The following is a 24599-nucleotide window of genomic DNA, read 5'->3' as shown; positions in this document are numbered from 1 at the left end:
AATGAAAGAGATACCCAAAAAAGAATAGTTAAAAGGCAAGACATTCTGATTTTTCTAAGAAGAAATGTGTAACACAGCCAGGGACTGCCTCAGATACTCTATGGGTCTTTGATGTTTCTATATAACCTTCCTATCTGTGGACTGACTCTGCTCTCTTTGAAGCTTTGTTCATTTCATTTCAATCTAATCTTTACTTTCTGGTCAGACAGGTATCTGAGAAAATGAAGAGACTTCAATATATTCCAACTTGAACAGTTACCACTACATTCATTTTTACTGATAAACAACTTAGATCATTTCAGTGAAAACGACCTGGAGTAAGTATCAGAAGTTCTTCTTCAATAACCAAGATTTTATGTATCTCTTTACTAAGAAACTGAAGAAAGCAATCCCAGATATTTCAGATCTAATTTAGTGAACCATTAGAAAGAAAAGATACAAGAAACCAATATAAACCCAACAAATAAAACCATTTTCCTGAGTCTAGTAAGATACAATTTTGAACTTTTCCGGTGATAAACATGCCAGAAATTGACAAATTTAGGGCTATTAAGTTACTGCAGAGGAACAGTCCTAACCACGTTAATTGAGTTTTCATTCTGCTACCATAAACATCAATTGCTATTTAAAAGCTTACTTTTACAGTCTAAGTACAAAGTTGGCCAAAAGGTTCATTTGGGTTTTTCCATAAACCCAAACAAACCTTCTGTTCAATGCAATGGAAAAGCAAAAAGCAGACAGATGTGTGAGTTAGTCACAAAATACCAACTATACAATTATGTACAGGAGTCACCCATGCATACCTGAAGCAAATGAAAGAAGTTAGTACCCTTTCAACTAACCTATCTCTGTACCACTTCTTTTCTATTTCAATGTTTTCAACATTACAGCTGTGTCTGAACATTTTTATTACATCTTATTCTCCTCTCTCCAATTTAGTTAAAAGTATTATATTTTTTATATCTATCTTTATATCTATAGAGACACACCAAAACAGGTACATATAATCATCAGCAATATAAAATATAGTTTTTTTTTTAATTGGCATAATGTTCTCTTCTAACTTCATATTGAAACTTTTAAGCCAAAGTTTTGTTGTAGAAATTTATGCATGTTGATATATATAGGTATAATCCATTTATTTCCATTGCTGTAGAGTGTTTATAAGAATTATAAGCATTTTTAAAATTCTTATGAACAATGAGTACCATTTACAGTTTTGAGACTCTCTCCATAAGACTTTTTAAACTGGATCTTCACTGCTTCCATAATTAGAATTAAGGGAGACCATGAACTTGGAAAGGGATAAAAATATATCTTCATTTTCACAAATCTCTAACTAAAATTTAACATTTCAATTATAAATGGAAATAACAAACACCAGAGAATAAATAGTAACTGTGATTCTGTGACCAATAAAAATCAGGGGCCTTCTCTTCCATTCTATTTGTCACACATGGCTCTAGATACTTTATACTCCTCAATACTTAGAACTCACAACAGTTATCAGACCTGTCATTATAGTCTTAGTATGACTTCAAAAAGAAACAAATATTATTGCATCACATTTATATTTTGATAACAATATTTCAGTGAGGTTATCATCCTTTGTACTCTACATACATTAATCATTTAAAAATTATTCTGCAAAGAAGTGCATAGGCTTTGCCAGACTGTTAAATCTGCCCACAGCACATAAAAAAGTTAGTAACCAATTATAAGATATTGCCAAATGGTATATCCAAACTAATTATGCTAATTTAGATTCTCATCAACAATGTATGAGTTCCTATTTTCCTACATCTTTATCAACACTAAAACTGGCATATTTAAAAAAATTTTTTTCAGTCCAATGAACCAACAGCATCTCAATCTTCTTGTAACTTCCATATCCCTGATGATCAATGATATCACATGCATTTTAATATGTTTACTAACCACTCAGGTTTCCGGTATGAACTGCCTATTCAGATCACTTACCTATTTTTCAATTGAGTTGTCATTTCTTATCAAATTGTAGCAGTTCCTTACTAGTAATTAACTAGTAAGTTAATTAACTAGTAATAGTCATTACTATTAATCATTTGCATGAGTGACAACTATCTTCTATCATCTAGGACTTGGCATAAAATTTTATTTATGATGTCTTCTGTCATACCCTTCTGTTCCTTAATGTGGTCAAAATCAATCTTTTCCATCATAATCTGCACTACTTTGTAACTTATTTAAAAAGACCTTCTCTCTCCTTTGACATCATAAAATATTCTCCTAAACTGATAACATTAAATCTTTATTTTTGTTATTTTTATTTATGGTATGGGGTAATACTCTTATTTTTCTACAGATCACTTTCACTCTCTTTTTTCTTTGTATAAAGCAACAAAGAAACAGCTAACAGAGATTGAATGCATGCTATATTCTAGGCACTATACTAACAGATACTGAAAGCATGCTACATTCTGGGTACTAGAGTTAACAGACTGGGTGTGTGTGTGTGTGTGTGTGTGTAAATGTATGTATATGTGGGCGCGTGTGCATGCGCACATATTGTTGCAAAGATGAGGCAATTTGCTCAAGACACAGAGATGGTTACTTGTGCTGACTGACCACAAACTCCACGCTGCGTATCACAGACACTGCATCACCTCCTCATTACACCATTAGAAACTGCTCAACAATACTTTTAACAAGTGAGTGTAAAATGTGAAGCTGTAAAAAATGCAATCATTTGAAAAATTGTAGGGAAATAAAACGTATTAAATATTTTTCATCATATCTGTATTAAAGTACATTTAATGGAGACTTTCTGCCAGAGACATCAAATTTTATCATATACTCTATACAGACTCCACAGAAAATAAGTAGTTATGTGTAAACAGCAGGCAATAAAAAAACTATTTACTAGTAAATGTAATTCTATATAATCCAATACTGATACTGCATTTCAGTTAATTCTGGAAACTAAAAAAATCACAATAAAAGTAACAATAGCATCTGAATAAATTCTTACAGTATCTGCAAACAAAGCGAACATATTCATAAACATTGGTATGAAACAAGCCACAGAATGCAGTAAATTTATAACAATTCCTACTAGGCTATAGGTAGTCACAGAGTGTGCTGAAAAAAAAAAAAAAAAAAAAAACAAATTTTTCAGAGAGAAAACGTGGCCCAAAGCATGAAAGTCATTCAGTTGTGTCCAACTCTTTGCGACCCCACTGACTATACAGTCCATGGAATCCTCCAGGCCAGAATACTGGAGTGGGTAGCCTTTCCCTTCTCTAAGGGATCTTCCTGACCCAAGAATCAAACCAGGGTCTCCTGCATTGCAGGCAGATTCTTCATCACCTGAGCTAATGTGGCCCAAAGCACACATCTACGCAATAAACTCTAAGAACTCCAACATTATGCTCATACATGAATTAAAATCAAATGTTTCCATTAGTGTAATGTGCATCACAATTGAGAATAACATAAATGAATCCTAAAAGAAATTCATACTTATATGACCTGGAACCAGAAATATGAATATGTTTTTATCTTCAAATCTAGAAAAGTCATTCCCAAGGTCTCAAAAGCCATCCTTCGAAGTTCAGGCAATGTCTTCATCAGAAGCTTCTACTCCATGAGAACCATCACCACTATCTTTAAAATACCACCTCCCTATTTCCTTCAGAAAAATCTCCTCAGATTTAGGTTGAAGCTAATATTAAAGCAATGCCTTCCCACTGCTACAGGTTTTATATAGGTTTTATAGTGGATATATATATATAGTGTGTGTGTATAGTGGATATAGTGCCACAGGTTCTATAAAGTGGATAATTAGATGGTGGGATGACATCAGCGACGCGCTGAACATGAACTTGGGCAAATTTGGTGAGATGGTAAGGGACAGGGAGGCCCGGCGTGCTGCAGTCCATGGGGTCAAGGAGTCAGTCATGACTCGGCGACTAAACAACAATAAATTTAAAGAGAAAGTACTGAATTTAATCAAATTGTTACAGAAGCAACCCAAATTCTAGCTCTGATGAGTTGTGTGGCCTGTGGCTTATTTAAAAAAAAAAGAAAATTCTCCACAGAAGGGGATCTCTGCCTTGCGCTACACGCCGGGTTACCGGGCTTCACCACTAGGTGGAGTGTCAGCACTATGGTCTTTCTGGCCAGGGGGCTTGCCTCTCTCCCCACAGGGCTTCAATCTGCACGGCTTAGCACTGAGATCTTCCATCCCTACTATGAAAGTACACGGCTCACAGAATAGTTTGGGGAAATGTTTGTGTGTTGTTTTTAGGGGGTAATGCATTTTATATGCTTACAAATATAAAGTAGATAGCCTCTTTATAATTAATGCAAAATACAGATACAACTTATTAAAATAATCATCCTCTGAAATAATCTATTTCAGTTTATGAACCCACTATACACCTGCTACCCATGGATACCATGGGAACAAGTCCACCGACAATATTTTACAAAGTTAACTTGTAATTCAGAATTTTGCAGTGTTACGGACTTGTAGGAAGTACTTCTCTTGATTTCAGTGGACCTGTGGTTTCCCTGCTGAAATGAGGAAAAAAGATATCTCCACTAACACATAAGATATTTAACACAGTGTCTGTACACATAAACTCTCAATATGGATAATTATTAAGAAATTCAGATTAGTCATTTCTGTTATTATGAAACAATTTCATATTGATATTTCATTTATCCTATCTACCAGGAGTACAATTCCTTTATTAGCAAAATCAACAATGCTAACAAACTCAAAAAACATTCTACAACCTATACAGCAAGTAGCTGAAACTATTCATTAAAAGGGTTGAAGAAAGTGATTTCAGTTCTTAAATGGCAAAACAATACACCATACCTTGTTTCTCATGGCTGCTGAGTCATTTTAAGTATCACATATGCTTTTATCCCTCTCACCTAACTGCCCCTCCAACTTGTGCAACCCATTAAGACAGAACAAACAAAATAAAATAAGAACTTCTATATATCTCACAAACTTAAAAGGAAGAAAAATGGAAGAAAGTTAATTAAGGAAAACAAAGTTATATACAAAATAAACTATAAGAGTCATTAGCTATCCTAACTCTTCTTCTCCAATTAACACTGGACTCCCCTGGTGGCTCAGAAGGTAAGGTGTCTGCCTACAATGCAGGAGACCTGGGTTTGTTCTTTTTATGTTCTCTAAGGTTACCTAAATTCTTCTCAAACTTGTAGCTTATCCTTAAATACAAGGATTTTCCCTAATTCAGTCATTCAATATTTTTCTTAAATACTACTATGAGTGCAATATCATCTTTTACTTTCATTGCAAATGTCAGTATTCCCCTCCCACACTGCCAGTTAAATGTTCTTCCATGAGCTAACTGTAGTTTTCTAATAGCAAACATACCAAGACAACTAGTTAGAATTTTGTACTTCAAATGCTTACAAAAGAATTTTTAAAATAAAAACTTTTGCAAAATATACATATCCTATATAGAAATGTGAAATCTTGTCCTGACACAAAAAACATACATCTTTTAAGACGAAAGTCATACTAAAAAACTGGAAAATACTAATTACTTCATATAACAAGAAAATATGTCCTAAATCATACAGCATAGATTAAGTATCAAATCAATAGTAAAATTCTGAATTATATTTCTATACTGACTAAAAGATTATTTAATTCTAAATTAAATGACTTTATAAACCCTGCTGCAAACTTATTTTAAAATACAGAAATAAAAGAAGATGGAATAACTTACTGCAGTACTTTTACTTATGGTCCAATGTGTAATGGAAAGCATAACATGATCGTTTTGATTAACTATAAAATACAGCAATATTTATAAAATATCCTCTATCTCTATGTTGTAATAAACTTAAAGGTCATCTAACTCAAATCAAAATTTCAATAAAAAGGGATATTATCATGAACCTAAGTACATAAAAGCAAGAAGAGCCAAAAGAAAAACTTCCAGTAAACCTCCGGGTGGAGTGTTGGATGAGGGGATGAGGCCCTAGATTATACAACAAGAATTATATAAAATTACAACCTATATTATACTCTCCAAATCCCTTTTTCAATCAGTTATTCAACCAGAAACTCCTGAAGTTCATAAACAGCTAGATTCTCATAGCAATTATATATCTTAAACCTAGTAAAGACCAACCTTAAGTGAAAAGTACTTCCTAACTACCAACAATGGGCCACAGTGTTTCATGCACACACTTGTATGTGAGCATGTCCATAATACATATATAAATGCTGATCAATAAGCATTACTAAAATTATATACTATTACCTAAAAACAACACTTAGTACCAACAAAAGGCAAAAGGTCCCCCCCCCATATTATCAAATTAGAGTATCAATTACTTTAAAAATCTAGGTCATACTTATTTCTGACAAATGATAAAGTATGAAAGAAATAGCTGGAAAGCAATAAGTTAGGATTTACACATATGCTTTCAGTGTGTATCCTTAATTCCGATTAGATATCTGGTTGTCATTTCCCAAAAACACATTCATGAGGTTCTAACTGGTATCAGTCTAATTTAAATGTATATTTAGTTAATTATATATATTCCTATGTGCTAGGTTTTCGAAATGAATTTTTTACATGATAGGTTGTCAAAATTTTCTAAAGCTTGATCCTTTAAAGAAATAATTAGCTAAGAATTTTATTTAACTCAAAATTCATTGTGCTAAGAGAATAATTTGAAGACAAAGAAAGAAAAAGAAAAACATAAATTTACTCAATAAATTACCAAACATACAGACAAACTGAAACTAGTAACTAATGTTTCATGAATCCAACACCTAACTGGCCCAAAAACAGTACAAAGTTTACCTTAAAAAAAAAATTATTATCCAGATTATACTCAGAAAAACCAAATGATATTGGTTCAGATCTTTTAGGTTCCAAGGGCCACTGACCCCTCAATTATCAGTACAAACAACTCCTGGGCTAGATGAGAGAGGCTTAAATCAACACCATTACAATCTGCAGCAAATCTCTCTTACTAAGTTAGCTCCTCTTCCCACTGACCTTGAGCAACATGCTACCTTAACTCAATATGTCACTTTTTGTTATATTTTGTACTTTTTCCTCTTACTTCTTCTTATCTACCTCTGGTGGTAATTCTCAGACAATTCTTACTTCTGCTGAATTGATCCAGTTTCTCCTAACCTTCCACAACTAATTATTAACTTTCGACTGCTGCTAATCGAGCAAGCTTTTAACTATCAGTGCTGTCACCTACCACACAGTCTCCATCACAACCTGTAGGCCAATTCACTATGTTAAATTTAAAAATACTTTCTATTACTTGAAGTGATAAGTATAATTACAAGATATTCATTTCATGAAACACTTAGGGAAGGAAGAAAAAGAGCTATGAATAACAAAACTATATTGAATCCCAATCAGAAAACTCTATCTACTCATGTAAAGTAATGTAAATGCTCCCAATGCCCATATTCTATATCCCACTTTCAAAACCTCTTTATAAGTCAATGAAATTTACAGGGGAAATGTAACTATAACTAATGTATGAAGACATTACCATAGTAGAGTGCATAAAGTTAACGTTACAATTTATAAACAGTACACTCCATAATTAGCCTACAATTACTATTGTAAGACATGTGGAAGTGTCAATACTTCTTTAGCAAAACACTCTTATAAACAAGGTATATTATTGTTCTTTCTGTAAGCAATTATGCAAATAAAGTCAACTTTTAAAAAGGCATTCATTCCAGAAACCACCTCATTATTCACAGACAGATTATACGCCCTCAATAAAACATGTGACTGTAAAATGAAAAGAAATACTTAGGTTTTTAATGCCTTTTGTAAACTCATTCTGAGAAAATAAACGTTATATCACTTTAGGTGAGAGATGAGAAAACTGTCAAACTAAGTCTAGGGAATACTATCTTCCTAGAACTATTTTACACAGAACCTAAATTCTGAAGACCTGGAGAAATATATTAAAGATATACTCTGAAACCTTTAATATTCAATTGGTCAAATTAGAGTCATTCACCAAAATCACTAACCCCTTAAAGCATACCTTGAACTTATTAACAGCATCATTTTAATTCTTAAAGGAAAGATAGGTAAAGTAAAACTTGTGAGGTTAAAAGAATTAAGTCTACTTTTATTTCAACACACATACTAGAAAAGACCTTTACTTATTTTTCAGATACCTTTAGGGAAATACAAAGCTAAAACGACTACAACACTGAATTGCACTCAACTTAAAAATTACTAGCTTTTAAAAATTTCTCTTATCAACCTCACAATGCTTTCCACAAAGCAACAACAGATACTTCCATCTCTGGCCAAGATAAGTCAACAAGGACTATATTGACTCACCCACCTGAAACAAAGGCAAACACATATATGAAAGAAACAATGTTTAAGACTCTGGACAACAAGAAATAAGACAGTGAGGCTTAAAAGACAGCAAGCAAACAGGGAAAGCCCTGTGACTACTCTACTGCCCTGCCGTGAGAGAGATCCATGAGAACAGAGGAGGAACACAGGCACGGTTCATCTGACTCCCAAAGAGAAACCTTGGGGACCCACAGACGGCCCCCCTTAAGTATTCGGCAAACTGCTGATCAAAACTTGCAGCTGATAGGAAAATGAAAACAGTATGGAGCACGCACACAGGCCTCAGAATAGAGCCTATTCCCACCAGTCAGACTGAAAAAGTCCAAATGCACCAGGTACTGGGTGGGTGCACAGAGGCTCTAGACTTAGAAGTGAAAAACAATTACCCCTAAGCTGAATGCTATTCAAGTATGCCTAATAAATCTTACAACAAAAATCCAGAAGGATCCAAAATACCTGCATCCCAGAAGAAAGCTCAATGATACTGATAGGAACACAGAAGTAACCAATATCCAAGAAGATAAAATTTTAAATGTCTAGAATCCAATCGAGTATTATTAGGCATTGCAGAAAAGTAGGGAAATATATTCCATAATAAGGAGAGAAATTAATCAAAACTGACCTAGAACTGACACAGATGTTAAAATAAGCACAAAAGCACTTCACAATGTATTCAGTATGTTCAAAATGTTAGACATGAAAATATTTTAAAAATACAAATGAACTTTAGAGATGAGAACTATAATATAAGTAGTTACAATAAGATTAAAAAAATGGGTTGGATTAGTGGCAAATTAGACATGCACAAGATGACTGAACTTAAGGATGAAACAATAAAACTATCTAAAATGAAAGACAAAAGGAAACAAAGATTGCGCAAAAAATCAGTGAGATATTGGGCAACTTTAAGTGGCCTAATAACTGTATAATTATAGTTTTAAGGATAAAAAAAAAATTTTGAAGAAACAAATGGCTGAAATTTCCCATGATTTGATGAAATCATGCAGATCTAAATAGTGCAATAAATCCCAAGCACAAAAAGACAAAACTACACCAAAGCACAGCACAAATTGCTTAAGGCCAGTAATAGAAAATCTTAAAAATAGAGAATAAAAGACACATTAGATACAGAGGCACAAAGATAAGGATGACAGCAGATTTCTGTTTGGAAACAACCTCTAAAGTATTGATATATAATCATCCAAGATGTTTCTTACATAGAAAGAAAGAAAGTGAAGTTGCTCAGTTGTGGCCCAACTCTTTGCGACCCTATGGACTGTACCTGCCAGGCTCCTCCATCCATGGGATTTTTCCAGGCAAGAACACTAGAGTGGGTTGCCATTTTCTTCTCCAGGGGATCTTCCCAACCCAGGGATAGAACTGAGGTCTCCCGCACTGCGGGCGGACTCTTTACCATCTGAGTCACCAGGGCATCCCTTCTTATAAAGAGATCTTACAATAAACCCCAAAGTCTCTGTGCCCATCCCAAATAAGAAAATTCTATGTTCTATTAAATAAAATGAAGCTCATTATTAAGAACAAAATGTCTTCAGTTTTGTTTCCCTTCATCCCTCAAACTTATTTTTAACATGTTAGTAGATAAACACACACCAACTTTGATTCTGAAGTAATTACCATTAGCCCCAAAACAGCATGTTAACATCCGTATCTTCCAAGAATAATGGATCACACCAGAGTGACCCTGGATACCAGCACAGCTATTAGGGCTTTGATTTCTTGACTTTCTCTTACCTCAGTGCATGAAAGGACTAAAAATAAATAAATGCCTTGATTTTGGGGAATCTAAAAAGGGTTCTCTCAGGCTGGGACACCAGGATTCTAATCATTATAGTAAAAGATATGAACATATAATCAACGATCATTATATTTTCAAAAGTCACCTTAAAAATCATAAGTTCTTCAGTGAGTACCTTCAAAGGCCACAATACTATATACTATGCCAAATTCTGAAAGTTAAAAATTTAGATACAGTTTCTGGCCTCAGGAATTATACAAGTTGGGGAGAAAAAAACATACATGTATAAAACATCTCATAACATAGCATTATTAGTACATGCCAAAGTTAGTGATACTGAATGAAAAGGAGATCAATATTGGCTATAAAAGTCAAGGGCAACTTCACAGAGTAGTTTAATGCTTTCACTAGGTCTTCGAGATTGGTTAACATTTTGATTCATGAAGAAGTAAAGGGAAAAAAAAAAGCAGTAATTAAAAGGCAAGGAAGAGAAGAAAAAAGGAGGGGCTGAATAATGATAACCAGTAGTGCACAGGGCATAAAGAATGAAAGGATGAAAAGGATCCTGGATACGGAAAGGAGAAAAACAATGAAATTCAACGAGTCATTTCAATACAATGGTGGAAACTGAGGGAAAGACTGCAAGAAGTTAGGAAGGTATGGAGAGCAGAGCTACAATAAAAAAAAAATTAAATTAAAAATCTGACTATTGGAATTATAAATGTATTATTAATCTTTGGGAACAACGGGTGGCAAATCATAATTCAAATGGTTTTTTTATATTAAATAATTTTAAAAATAAAGAACCTGAGATGACAATGTATACACAACTATTAATGACTCATTTAAATATCTCTATGGAAGTATGTAAGAATGCTCTGACCATGCTACTGGGCTGGTGAAAATGTAGCTTACACTATTTTAGTAAGTGACAAACATTGTTTAAAAGCACATTAATACATAATGAAGACATTATTATCTATAGGCTAATAAATCCCAAAATGTTTGCAGCTCCAAACTTGATCTTTCTTTGCACTCCAAACTCATAAATATTGAGGCATATTAAAAACTGAGTCTTTTGATATTATCTTTTGATACTGAGCTGCTTATACACTTTGAATACTAACCCCTTATAGAACATATCATTTGAAAATATTTTCTCTCATTTCATTGGGCTATCATTTCATTTTGTTGATGATGTTTCCTTTGCTGTACGAATGCTTTAAATTAAGTTTCATGTGTTTACTTTTGTTTTTGTTTGCTTTGCCTGAGGAGAGATATCCAAAAAATTATTGCTACGATTTATGTCAAAGAGTGTTCTATGTTTCTTTCAGCTGCTTTAGGGCTTCCAATCTTACACTTAGGTTTTTAATCCACACTGAGTTTTTTCTATGGTATGATAAAATTCTCTGATTTCATTCTCTCACATGCAGCTTCCAGTTTCCTCAGCACCATGAAAAGCAACTTTCTAAAATCTCATTGCCAGTCAATGGCAAAGCCATTTTTCAAGGTCAGGTTTCTAAAACAAAATTCAAGATTCTGTCCTATCTATATCATCGCCACTATAAAATAATAAATTCTTCTCAAGTCAAATAAAAAATGTGTAATTTCAGTTCTCTCAGAACACATGTACAATCAATTCAAAGGGCAAAATTTATTACTCTTTTTAATTTGGTATCATGACAAACATTTCATTAATAACATAGGGGGGAAATCTCAAACTTCTTCATTTGATGAATCAATAAGATTTACCTTCACAGAGGAGAAAGCAAAAGAATAATTTATAAATATTTTGGAAGTGGTGAGGGTATGTAAGTTTTCACACCTTTAATTTACCAACAAAAGACACAGAGATCATTCACGTATCATCAAGCAGTAGAAGTCCCCCAATGAGTGAGTGTGGGGATGTTTCCCAAGTCAGTATCACCAAAATGGCCAAAGAAAATAGTTTAAAGGAAACAACTCTGAAAACCAACAAAGTACAACTACTACTGGGGTGAAGGTAAAGTTGGAAAAAAAAAAAAAAACAACACACATTAAATTACCACCTGGAAGGTAGGTAGCTCTCATTTTCTACCCTATCTAGTTCACACAGTTCATATACTAAGTGAGGAATTAGTAGTAGTGGTATAGTCGCTCAGTCCTGTCCGACTCTTGTGACTCCATGGACTGTAGCCCGCCAGGCTCCTCTGTCCATGGGATTCTCCAGGCAAGAATACTGGAGTGGGTTGCTATTTAGGTTGTGCAAAAGTAACTACAGTTTTGCACTGTTGAACTTTGCCATTTGATATTGGAATACATTCTTAAATAAGTGTGTCATTATGTTATACATCATTTTAATGCATGTTTCTTGCTTTCTGTTTTTTGCTAATGAATTATTACTTGCTGGTTATTTTGTATGTGTTTTAGGCTATGGAAATTATGTTGGACAAAAGCAAATTCGAGTGATGTTCTTACACAAGTTTAAAATAGGTCCTAAAGCAGTGGAGGCAACTCAACATCAACAAGGCATCTGGCCCAGGAACTGCTGACAAACAGACAGTGCAGTGGTGGTTCAAGAAGTCTTGCAATGGAGACAAGGGCATTGAAAATGAGTGGCTGGCCATCAGATGTTCAACATGACCAACAGGGGATCATTGAAGCTCATCTTTCACAGCTACAAGATAAGCTGCCCAAGAAGTCAGCGTTGACCATTAAATGGGTTGTTTGGCATTTGAAGCAAACTGAAGGGTGAAAAAGGAACTGGGGACCGTCATTTTTTGATGGGCTGACTGAAAATTTCTAAAAAAAAATTGTCATTTTGAAGTGTTGTCTTCTCTTATTCTACACAACAACAGATCATTTCTTGATCTGACTGTGACATGGGATGAAAAATGGATTTTATATGACAGCCAGTGATGACCAGTTCAGTGGCTAAACCAAGAAAAAGCTCCAAAGCACTTTCCAAAGTCAAACTTGCACCAAAAAAAGGGTTATAGTCACTGTTTTGTGATCTGCTGAGCCACTACAGCTTTCTGAATCCTGGTGAAATCATTACATCTGAGAAGTATGCTCAGCAAATCATTGAGATGCAGTGCTTGCAGCCAGCACTGGTTAACAGAAAGAGCCCAATTCTTCCCTGTAACAACACCCAACCACACATCTCACAATCAATGCTTCAAAAGTTGAAAGAGAGGGCTATGATGTTTTGCCTCATCTGCATATTCACCTGACCTCTCACCAAATGACTACCATTTCTTCAAGCATTTTGACAACTTTCCGCAAGGAAAACACTTCCACAACCAGCAGGATGCAGAAAATGCTCTCCACAAGAGTTCGTAAAATCTCAAAGCATGGATTTTTATGCTAAAGGAGTAAATAAACTTTTTTATCATTGGCAAAAATGCGCTGATTGTAATGGTTCCTAAAGATGTGTTTGAGCCTAGATATAATAATTTAAAATTCAGGGCCCAAAACCATAATTACTTTTCCAGCAACCTAATACATAACAAAGCTCTCAAGATTCAGAGAACCAAATTTACAAGAACCTGTTTATAAGTAATAAGACATTGTTGGATAAACTGAAAAGAAAATCCAGGATGACTATTTCTAAAATTCAAATATCCATAAATGTTGTCTATCGTCTACTTTATTACAATACAATATATATGTCAACCTAAGTATTAAGTCAGAAGCTTTTAACAGAACATTAACAGAGCAGGGTCTAATTCACACATTAAGTGGTAATCAGAAATTAAGAGATATACTACAAAGTGAAATCTATCCCAACAACATGAGCAAGTTTACCTCAAAGAAGGCTTAAGTTTATTCGTTCTTTCCTATACCTTACTAGAGATGGTGAGATTTTATACTCATCTACTTCTACATGGAAGTAGTTTTTTCTCCCATCTTTTCTATGAGAGGTTGCAGAATCTGAAGATCCTAAATCATTCCCTGGCTCAAACATTAACTAACAGTGGAACAGTAACTACATTACATAAGTTCTCTAAGGCTATTTGCTCATTTGTAAGATGATAAAAAATGATGGTGGTTATAAGTGACCTACCAAGAGGCAAATAAAACACTCAAATCTGTATTTTTCTTCTGTTTTTAAGCTATAAAGGTTATTCTTTTCCAATTTCACTCTCAATTTTAAGACTTTTTAATTCAAATTTACACAAAATTTCCAAGTCATCTAGGGCAAGTCTGGCATTATACACAGAATCTGAAAAGCACCAAAAAAATAAAGGTTGTAATAACATTAAGCTTACTGACCGAGTATACTACTTAAAAATCTCAATGAGACAGAAGGCTTATTTTCTATCTCATGATAAATGTAACATTAAATAAAAATATAATTTTTAATTACCTATTTTAATCTTACATTAGATTAACTCTGCTCCATACTATATTCTTCCTTCCTAAACCTTATCCTACATTTCAAATTGACCTAAAAATTTACTAAAGTCAGCTCACATTCTAATTGTATCCTATTCTTTTATCTCAAGCACCTGTCAAACTTTAAGGGGCATAGAATCGTGCCCTTAAGATGCTCAGGATTATGCTAAAATGAAGATTCTGAAAATGTTGGTAATGTGAGTCTCAGATGCTACAGTTAAAGCTCCCAGGTGAAGCTGGTGCTGCTAATTCCACATTTTATTATTAAACAATTTCAACATTTAATAGAGAATTAACTTAATTTCAATATACACTCATTAAAAGTATCAGAAACAATAGAGAGAAGTAACAGTGTATACATCACCTATTTGGGCCAAATCTACATCTAGACTTGAACAGCACTGGAAAGTCCTGAGTAACAGCAATCTGGAGTCTCAGTTGGGAAAAGGGTCTGGAGGTGAGTACACCCCAAGGGTGAGACTTCAAATTACAGTTTTGAGGGCTCCCGCTTATAATCCCAGGCCAAAAACTGATATCATCATCAGTTTGTGCACAAAAATACAGCTCTGAGTTTCCTTTACCTTTTACAATAATGTTTGTTTCCCCCTGTGAGTCACAAGATTTTCTAGACCCTGGAGGGCTGGCCTGGCCTCTGGGGCTCAGGAAATTCCAAGACCCACTCCCTCTCTTATCTAAGGCACCATCTGACTAGCTGATGAACCACACTTTAAAAAGGAAGGATCAGGACTTAGAGTGGTACAGTGGTTAAGACTTTGCCTTCCAATGCAGGGGCTGTAGGTTGAAGCCCTGGTTGGGGAACTAAGATCCCACATGCCTCATGGCAACAAACAAACAAACAAAAACCATAAAATAGAATACTGGTAACAGGGTTTCCCTAGTGGCTCAGATGGTAAAGAATTTGCCTGCAATGCAGGAGATCCAGGTTGGGAAGATCCCTTGGAGAAGGAAATGGCAATCCACTCCAGTATTCTTGTATGGAGAACTCCAGGACAGAGGAGCCTGGCTAAAATCAATCCATGCGCTTGCAAAGAATCAAACACAACTGAGTGACTAACACTTAGTAGTGTAACAACTTCAATAAAGACTCTTAACAATAGTCCACATTAAAAAAAAAAAAAAAATCAAGAGTCAAAATACCTACAGCCACAGAACAATCACCTGTGTTTCAAGATCTAATCACCCTAAGACCCCTACCACGCCACTCTCACATCTTCATCTTGTTTTACTGGCTCCTTCCGAGGTTCTTCCTACAGACAAGTTCCAGCCTCTCGCATTTAAAATAACAACAAAACTATTCACTTCTTAACCCACAACATTCAATCATAGTTACTACTCAAAGTTCCCAACAAACTAAAGATGAACTAGCACATCTGACGGACATTCTTCTGGCTTTACCTTATTTGAACACGCTATCTGGAACCTCAGTCATCCTCTCCTTAGATGTTTCTCCTAGTTTGAGACACCACACATTCCTAGTTCTCCTCCTGCCTTCCCCTCACTACTTCTCAGTCTTCTTCACTACTGTGTTTTTTTCCCTTCCCTCCCAGAATTCTGTTTCCACTGTCTTCATTCTATTGTATTGATACGTGAATTCATCTGGGTGATTTTATCTACATTCATGGCTTTAACACTTATTATGGAACCTAAGCTACACTGCTCTCCTGAACCTTAAATGAAATAGCCAAAGACCTCAATTGCCATGTGTCTAAAGTTGAACCTCGTGTTCCTAACACCAGTGAATTCACTAGTTGCCTAGGCCAGAAACACAGAATCCGTTTGGTAACCACCATTCTCCTTCATTCCTCATATCCCAGTAGCCATTCCACCTTCTAAAAGGTTTGACCATCTCCTTCTCACCAGTCCTTTTTCAGTAATACCAGCAGCCATTCATTAACGCTTCCAAATTAACATTTTCATAATCTGGGTTGGCCTTTATTCCAAGAATCTTACATTTAAAACATCTCCAACCTCAAATCCCTTCTACATTACTGTGTTATCTTTCACATGGCAGATATGCAGTCTCTCTCATCTCTGGATATTTCCCATTGAAAGGTCTCATCACCTACAATACAAATTTCAATTGCTTTGAATAGTATTTCAGGACGTTAAAGCCTTGGTTTCCATGCATACCAGTCCAGACTCACTTCATGTTAATTCCTACAGACCTCTAATTCTGTACATGCAAAAGGCCCCACCATTTGAAATTCACTGAACTTGGTATATTTTCAGATTGTACCTTCATGAATCCTATTTTCACCACCCAGGATTCTGTATTCACCTCACATTACCACCACACACACACACACACACTCTCTCTCTCTCCCTCTCTCTCTCTCTGTCTGTCTCTCTCTCACTCACTCGCTCCGTAACAACCTGCAGCCTAAGGCCTTCCTCAACTGGTCTAGCTCCTGCTTGACAGTCAAGACTAAATTAAGTCAATCAGCATGAGGGATATCAACTTATTCTTACAAGGTCATAAAGTGAATCTACCTAGCACTTAATCATGTTTTTCTTAGTCTTTATGTCCCCATCACTAGTAACTGGAATCTTACCCCACTTTTACAATAGAATATAAACACTCTCATTCTCCTCGATCAGCAGGCCATTAAGACAATGCTCTGCTGAGATTAACAATTTTACAACCATTCACTGAGACATCTATACATTCGTGTTCCATTACTCAAATTAACTATAATAATATGTTCATGAGGTTCACAATGAAGAATACACTAAAGAAATATTAAACAAGTTTAACAGCAATTAATCATCAAAGTCTGATTCCCACAAAAATACTAGTCATACACTTCCCATGAAGAGCTATTTTTAACATTTTCATGCAAAATACTGCCCTGTTAGTAGGAGGCAGGCTAGTTACATCACCTAGCTTAAGATTTGACTCAGTGCATCCATTTATTAAGGAGATATTCCCCTTCCTTCCTCCCAATTCCCATCTTCCTCCTAATGTGTATCCTCATTTTAGAGGAGGCTCTTCTCAACTAAGAGGGTTGTTTTTGTTTTTGTTTTTACTTGGCTTGGAATGTATATATACATGGATCACGCTCCATTTAACGTATTTTTAAAAGATCTGTCCAATATGTTACTCAAGAAATCAAAAGGGAAATCAAAAAATTTCTAGAAAAAAATGACAATGAAAACATGACAACTCTAAATCTATGGGATGCAGCAAAAGCAGTTCTAAGAGGGAAGTTTATAGCATTACAATCCTACCTCAAGAAACTAGAAAAACATCAAATAGACAACCTGACTCTACACCTAAAACAACTAGAAGAAAAAAAAAAAAAACCCATAAAATTAGTAGAAGAAATCATTAAGATCAGAGCAGAACTAAATGAAAAAGAAATAAAAGAAATAATAGTTAAGATTAATAAAACAAAAAGGTGGTTCTTTAAGAAGATAAAATTGACAAACATTTAGTCAGACTCATCAAGAAAAATGAGAGAAGAATCAAATCAACAAACTTAGAAATGAAAAAGGACAGACTACAATAGACAATGCAGAAATACAAAGGATTGTAAGAGACTATTACGAACAACTATATGGCAATAAAATAGATAACCTGGAAGAAATGGACAGATTCCTAGAAACATTCAGTCCTCCAAGACTGAACCAGAAAGAAATAGAAATTATGAACAACCCAATAACAAGCACTGAAACTGAAGTTGTGATAAAAAAAATCTCCCAAAAAACAAAAGCCCAGGACCAGATGGCTTCACAGGAGAATTCTGCCAAACATTTAGAGAAAAGCTAAGGCCTATCTTCCTAAAACTCTTTCAAAAAATTGCAGAGGAAGGAACACGTCCAAACTCATTCTGCAAGGCCATACATCACCCAGACAAAGAAAAGACAAAAAAAGAAAACTTAGGACAATATTACTGATGAACATAGATGCAAAAATCCTCAACAAAATTTCATCAAGCAGAACTCAGCAACACATCAAAAAGCTCATACATCATGATCAAGTTGGGTTTACCCCAGCGATGCAAGGATTCTTTAATATACACAAATCAATCAATGTGATATACCATATTAACAAATTAAAAGATAAAAACTTTATGATAATCTCAATAGAGGCAGAAAAAGTCTTTGAAAAAATTCAGTACCCATTTATGATTAAAGCTCTTCAAAAAATGGGCACAGAAGGAACCTACCTCAAGCCTACAGCAAACAAGCTTTTCACCATTATTCTCAATGGTGAAAAACTGAAAGCATTCCCCCTAAGATCTGGAACAAGACAAGGGTGTTCACTTTCACCACTATTATTCAACATAGTTTTGGAAATCCTAGCTACAGCAATTAGAGAAGAACAAGAAATAAAAAGAATCCAGATTGGAAAAGAAAAAGTAAAGCTTACACTGTCTGCAGATGACATGACATTGTACACAGAAATCCCTAAAGATAGTATCAGAAAATTACTAGAGCTAATCAGTGAATTTAGCAAAGTTGCAGGATACAAAATCAATACACAGAAATCACTTGCATTTCTATATGCTAACTGAAATATCAGAAAGAGAAATTAAGGAAACAATCCCATTCACCATTGCAACAAAAAGAATTAAATACCTAGGAACAAACTTAGCTAGGGAGACAAAAGAACTGTACACAGAAAATTATAAGACACTGATGAAAGAAATTAAAGATGACATAATAGATGGAGAGATAGTCCATGTTCCTGGGTAGGAAGAATCAATACTGTGAAAATCACTATACTACCAAACACAATCTACAGATTCGATATGATCCCTATCAAACTACCAATGGCGTTGTTTTTGACAGAACTAGAATAAAAAATTTCACAATTCATATGGAAAAACAAAAGACCCTGAATAGCCAAAGCAGTCTTGAGAAAGAAGAATGGAACTGCCGGAATAAATCTTCCTGATATACAACAAAGCTATAGTCATCAAGACAGTATGGTACTGGCATAAAAACAGAAATAGAGACCACTGGAACAAAATAGAAAGCCAAGAAATAAGCCCATGCACCTATGGGTACCTTTTTTTTTTTTTGACAAATGAGGCAAAAATATACAATGGGGCAAAGACAGTCTCTTTAATAAATGGTGCTGGGAAAACTGGACAGCTACATGTAAAAGAATGAAATTAGAACACTTTAACACCATACACAAGGATGAACTCAAAATGGATTAAAGACCTAAATGTAAAACCAAAAACTATAAAACTTTAAAGGAAAACACAGGCAGAACAATTGATAACATAAATCAAAGCAAAATCCTCTATGATCCACCTCCTAGAGTAATGAAAATAAAAACAAAAGTAAACAAGTGGAACCTGATTAAACTTAAAAGTTTTTGCACAGCAAAGGAAACTATAGGCAAGGTGAAGACAACTCACAGAATGGGAGAAAAGAGTAGCAAGTGAAACAACTGACAAAGGATTAATTTCCAAAATATATAAGCAGCTCATACAATTCAATACCAGAAAAATGAACAACCCTGATGCAAAGAGCTGACTCGTTTGAAAAGACCCTGATGCTGGGAAAGATTGAGGGCAGGAGGAGAAGGGGACGACAGAGGATGAGATGGTTGGATGACATCACTGACTCGATGAACATGGGTTTGGGTAGACTCCGGGAGTTGGTGATGGACAGGGAGGGCTGGCGTGCTGTGGTTCACGGGGTCGCAAAGAGTTGGACACAATTGAGCAACTGAACTGAACCAAAAAGTGGGGAAAAAACCTAAACAGACATTTCTCCAAAGAAGACATACAGATGGCTAACAAACACATGAAAAGATGCTCAACACTGCTCATTAGTAGAGAAATGGAAATCAAAACTACAATGAGATATCACCTCACACCAGTCAGAATGGCCCTCATCAAAAAGTCTACAAACAGTAAATGCTGGAGAGGGTGTGGAGGGAACCCCCTTGCACTGTTGCTGGGACTGTAAACTGATACAGCCAGTACGGGAGACGGTATGGGGATTCTTTATAAAACTAGGAATAAAATCATCATGTGATCCAGAAATCCCACTCCTAGGAATATACCCCAAAACTGAAAATTTCTGACATGTGTATCCCATTGTTCATTGCAGCACTATTTACAATAGCTAGAACATGGAAGCAACCTAGATTCCCATGGACAGATGAATGGATAATGAAGTTGCAGTACATATACACAATGGAATATTATTCAGCCATAAAAAGGAACACATTTGAGTCAGTTCTAATGAGGTGGATGAACCTAGAGCTTACTATACAGAGTGAAGTAAGTCAGAAAGAGAAAGATAAACATCGTATTCTAATGCATATATACGGAATCTAGATAACTGGTACTGAAGAATTTATTTACAGGGCAGCAATGGAGAAACAGACACAGGGAACAGACTTAAGGACATGAGGAGAGGGGAGGAGAGAGTGAGATGTATTCAGAGAGTAACATGGAAACTTACATTACCATAAGTGAAATAAATAGCCAATGGGAATTTGCTGTATGTCTCAGGAAACTCAAACAGGGGCTCTATATCAACTGAGAGGTGGGATAGGGAAGGATATAAGAGGTTCAAAAGGGAGGAAATATATGTATACCTATGGCTGACTCATTTTGAGGTTTGACAGAAAATAACAAAATCCTGTAAAGCAATTATCCTTCAGTTAAAAAATAATTTTTTTAAAAAAGAGCTGTCCAATAAAGATAATTTTTAAAATTCCAATTTGACCTCTTGGGCCTCTCCTGCCTTCTGAGACGGCCCACAATCTGTGTACAGAGTGCATCTCGTCCATGAATAACTCATCTTTTGCTTTATTGTGGCTACTCCTGAATTCTGTCCCAAACAAATCCAAGAACTCACACTTGGAGGATGTCCCAGGGAATCAGAAGTGACTTCAGATGTGACCATGCGCTCATGCTCCACATTCTCTTTCCTGCAACAGTTACATGGAAATGATAAATTGTGATGATTCACCCACTGTTCTTTTATGACAGGTGTACTTTTCTGTATGTATGCTGCTGTTCAATTGCTCAGTCTGTTGGACTCTTTGCAAGCCCATGGGCACCAGGCTTCCCTGTCCTTTACCATCTCCTGGAGTTTGCTCAAAGTCACGTCCATTGAGTAGGCGATGCCATACACCCATCTCATCCTCTGTCGGCCCCTTCTAATCCTGCCTTCAATCTTTCCCAGCATCAGGGTCTTTTCCAATGAGTCAGTTCTTCGCATCAGGTGGTCAAAGTATTGGAGTTTCAGCTTCAGTATCAGTCCTTCCAATGAGTATTCAGGACTGATTTCCTTTAGGGTTAACTGTTTCAACCTCCTTGCAGTCCAAGGGACTCTTAGGAGTCTTCTCCAACAGCCCAGTTCAAAAGCATTAATTCTTCAGTGCTCAGGCTTCTTTATGGCCCAACCCTCACATCCATGCATGACTACTGGAAAAACCACAGCACTGACTATACGGACCTTTGTCGGCAAAGTGATGTCTCTGCTTTTCAATTTGCTGTCTAGGTGCATCATAGCTTTTCTTCTAAGGAGCAAGTGTCTTTTAATTTCATGGCTGCAGTCACCATCTGCAGTGATTTTGGAGTCCAAGAAAATAAAGTCTCTCACTGTTTCCATTGTTTTCTCATCTATCTGCCATGAAGTGATGGGACCAGATGCCATGATCTTCATTTTTTGAATGTTGAGTTTTAAGCCAACTTTTTCACTCTCCTCTTTCATCATGAGGCTCTTTAGTTCCTTTGCTTTCTGCCATAAGGGTGGTGTCATCTCAGTATCTGAGGTTATTGATATTTCTACTGGGAATCCTGATTGCAGCTTGTGCTTCATCCAGCCCAGCATTTCACAGGATGTACTCTGCATGTAAGTTAAAGAAGTAGGGTAACAATATACAGCCTTGATGTACTCCTTTCCCGATTTGGAACCAGTCCATTGTTCCTAGTCTGGTTCTAACTGTTGCTTCTTGACCTGCATACAGGTTTCTCAGGAGGCAGACAAGGCAGTCTGGTATTTCCATCTCTTTAAGAATTTTTCACAGTCTGTTGTAATTCACATAGTCAATGGCTTTAGTGTAGTTGATGAAGTAGATGTTTTTATGGAATTCTCTTGCTTTTTCTATGATCCACTGGAGGTTGGTAATTTGATCTCTGGTTCCTCTGCCTCTTCTAAATCCAGCTTGAACATCTGGAAGTTCACGGTTCACATACTGTGAAGCCTAGCTTTAAGGATTTTGAACACGACTTTGCTAGCATGTGAAATGAGTGCAACTGTGCAGTAGTTTGAGCATTCTTTGGCATTGCCCTCTTATGGACTGGAATGAAAACTGACTTTCTCCAGTCCTGCAGCCACTGCTGAGTCTTCCAAATTCACTGGCATACTGAGTGTAGCACTTTAACAGCATCATCTTCTAGAGTTTGATATAGCTCAGCTGGAATTCTATCACTTCTACTAGCTTTGTTTGAAGTGATGCTTCCTAAGGACCAGTTGACTTTGCACTCCAGGATGTCCGGCTCTAGGTGAGTGATCACACCATCATGATTATTTGGGCCATTAAGATCTTTTACATCAATAAAAAGTTTTTTTTAATGCTTTTTAAAACCCATTAACATTCTCCTTTACTAAGAACAGTATTGGCACTGGAGTAGATATAATTTCATTAAAACTCCTGCACAATAATGGCATATACAGTATCCAGACAGCTGATCACCACAGGAGAACACCTTTAGTAAAAAAGAGCTTGCTATCTTACCAGGCAGTCAATTTCATTTTAAAACAGTGATAATGTTTCAAAAATTTCCCTTATACTAAGTGCATATACTTTACCCGTGTTTCATCCATCCACTGGACCTAGTTTGCTCTCTATAGCTAGCTACACAGAATAAGTCTTAACCACAGAAGATACACTTTAAAAAAATTCAAAGGGAATAACTATCAGCCTTTATCTTTCTAAGCTAGACTTGCCAAATTACTTTCAATATTCCCCCAGGTAACATGGCTCTCACTCTTTACTATCATCATCAATCTTCTCTGCCCTGGCTCTAGCTTTCAAATCTAAAGTTAGTCTTATTAGTTCTTCATGTTACTACAAAGTGACTATAACTTAATTTAAACAAAAAACAACACAACATAGAAAACAATCCAAAATAGTACTGAATCCTATAATTATTGTGATTAAATATTAAATATTTACTGGACTACAATTAGTAGAAAATCAGAGGACTACGTTTATATTTTTAAGTGCTTTAAAAAGTGTCTGTCACCTAGCTGTACTATGTTAAATGTTTGACAAATAAAATTAACCCATTCATGGTTTATTCTTTTCATAATGATAAAGAACTATTAATATATCTCATATGTGTGTATAATCACATGAAGGAACAGTTACTCTAACACTGAATTTAAAAAAGAAACAGAAACACTTCTAATTTCTTGAACACCAAATTACTAAAAATTGAAGTTTAGAAACCCGCCAAAAATCATAAAGTACTATAGGACCACAAAATCATTAGAATCAAGAGAAATATAGAGAAAAAGGATGAAATATTGTCATCTGCAACAACATGGATGAACCTAGAGAATATCACACTAAGTGAAGTCAAAGACAAATATTATATATCACTTGAAAGTGAAAGTCACTCAGTTGTGTCCATCTCTTTGTGACTCTTTGTGACCCATGAACTATACAACCCATGGAATTCTCTAAGCCAGAATACTGGAGTGGGCAGCCTTTCCCTTCTCCACCGGATCTTCCTAACCCAGGGATCGAACCCAGGTCTCCCACATTGCAGACGGATTCTTTACCAACTGAGCCACAAGAGAATGAAATCCAAAGAATGATACAAAAGAATCTATATATAAAACAGACTCAGACAGAAAACAAACTTATGGCTCCCAGAGAGGAAAGTGATGGGGGAGGGATAAATTAGGAGTATGAGATTTACAAACAATGGTACATAAAATAGATGAGCAAAAAGGATTTACTGTATAGCACAGGGAAATATATTCAATATCTTGAAGAACCTATAATGGGAAATAATATGAAATATACAGATATATGTACGTAACTGAATCACTTTGCTATA

General features: G+C 35.5%; 1 protein-coding gene across 8 annotated transcripts in view; it reads right to left on the bottom strand.

The window, feature by feature from the left end:
- Window positions 1-24599, bottom strand: part of TUSC3 (tumor suppressor candidate 3) — a 223687-nt gene that overhangs the window by 148840 nt on the left and 50248 nt on the right. The window contains exon 1 of one of the 8 annotated variants that reach the window (XM_070459970.1): window positions 15946-15966. The exons of the other annotated variants lie outside the window; for them this stretch is intronic. The gene's annotated coding sequence lies outside the window, so the exon portion shown is untranslated. Of the gene's footprint in view, window positions 1-15945; window positions 15967-24599 lie in introns of those variants that run through there. 8 annotated transcript variants of the gene reach the window in all.

The sequence above is a fragment of the Odocoileus virginianus genome, chromosome 32 (genome assembly GCF_023699985.2).
Source record: "Odocoileus virginianus isolate 20LAN1187 ecotype Illinois chromosome 32, Ovbor_1.2, whole genome shotgun sequence".
Lineage (NCBI taxonomy): Eukaryota > Metazoa > Chordata > Mammalia > Artiodactyla > Cervidae > Odocoileus > Odocoileus virginianus.
Note: the sequence above shows the minus strand (reverse complement) of the source record. Positions and strands in the feature narration are given on the sequence as shown.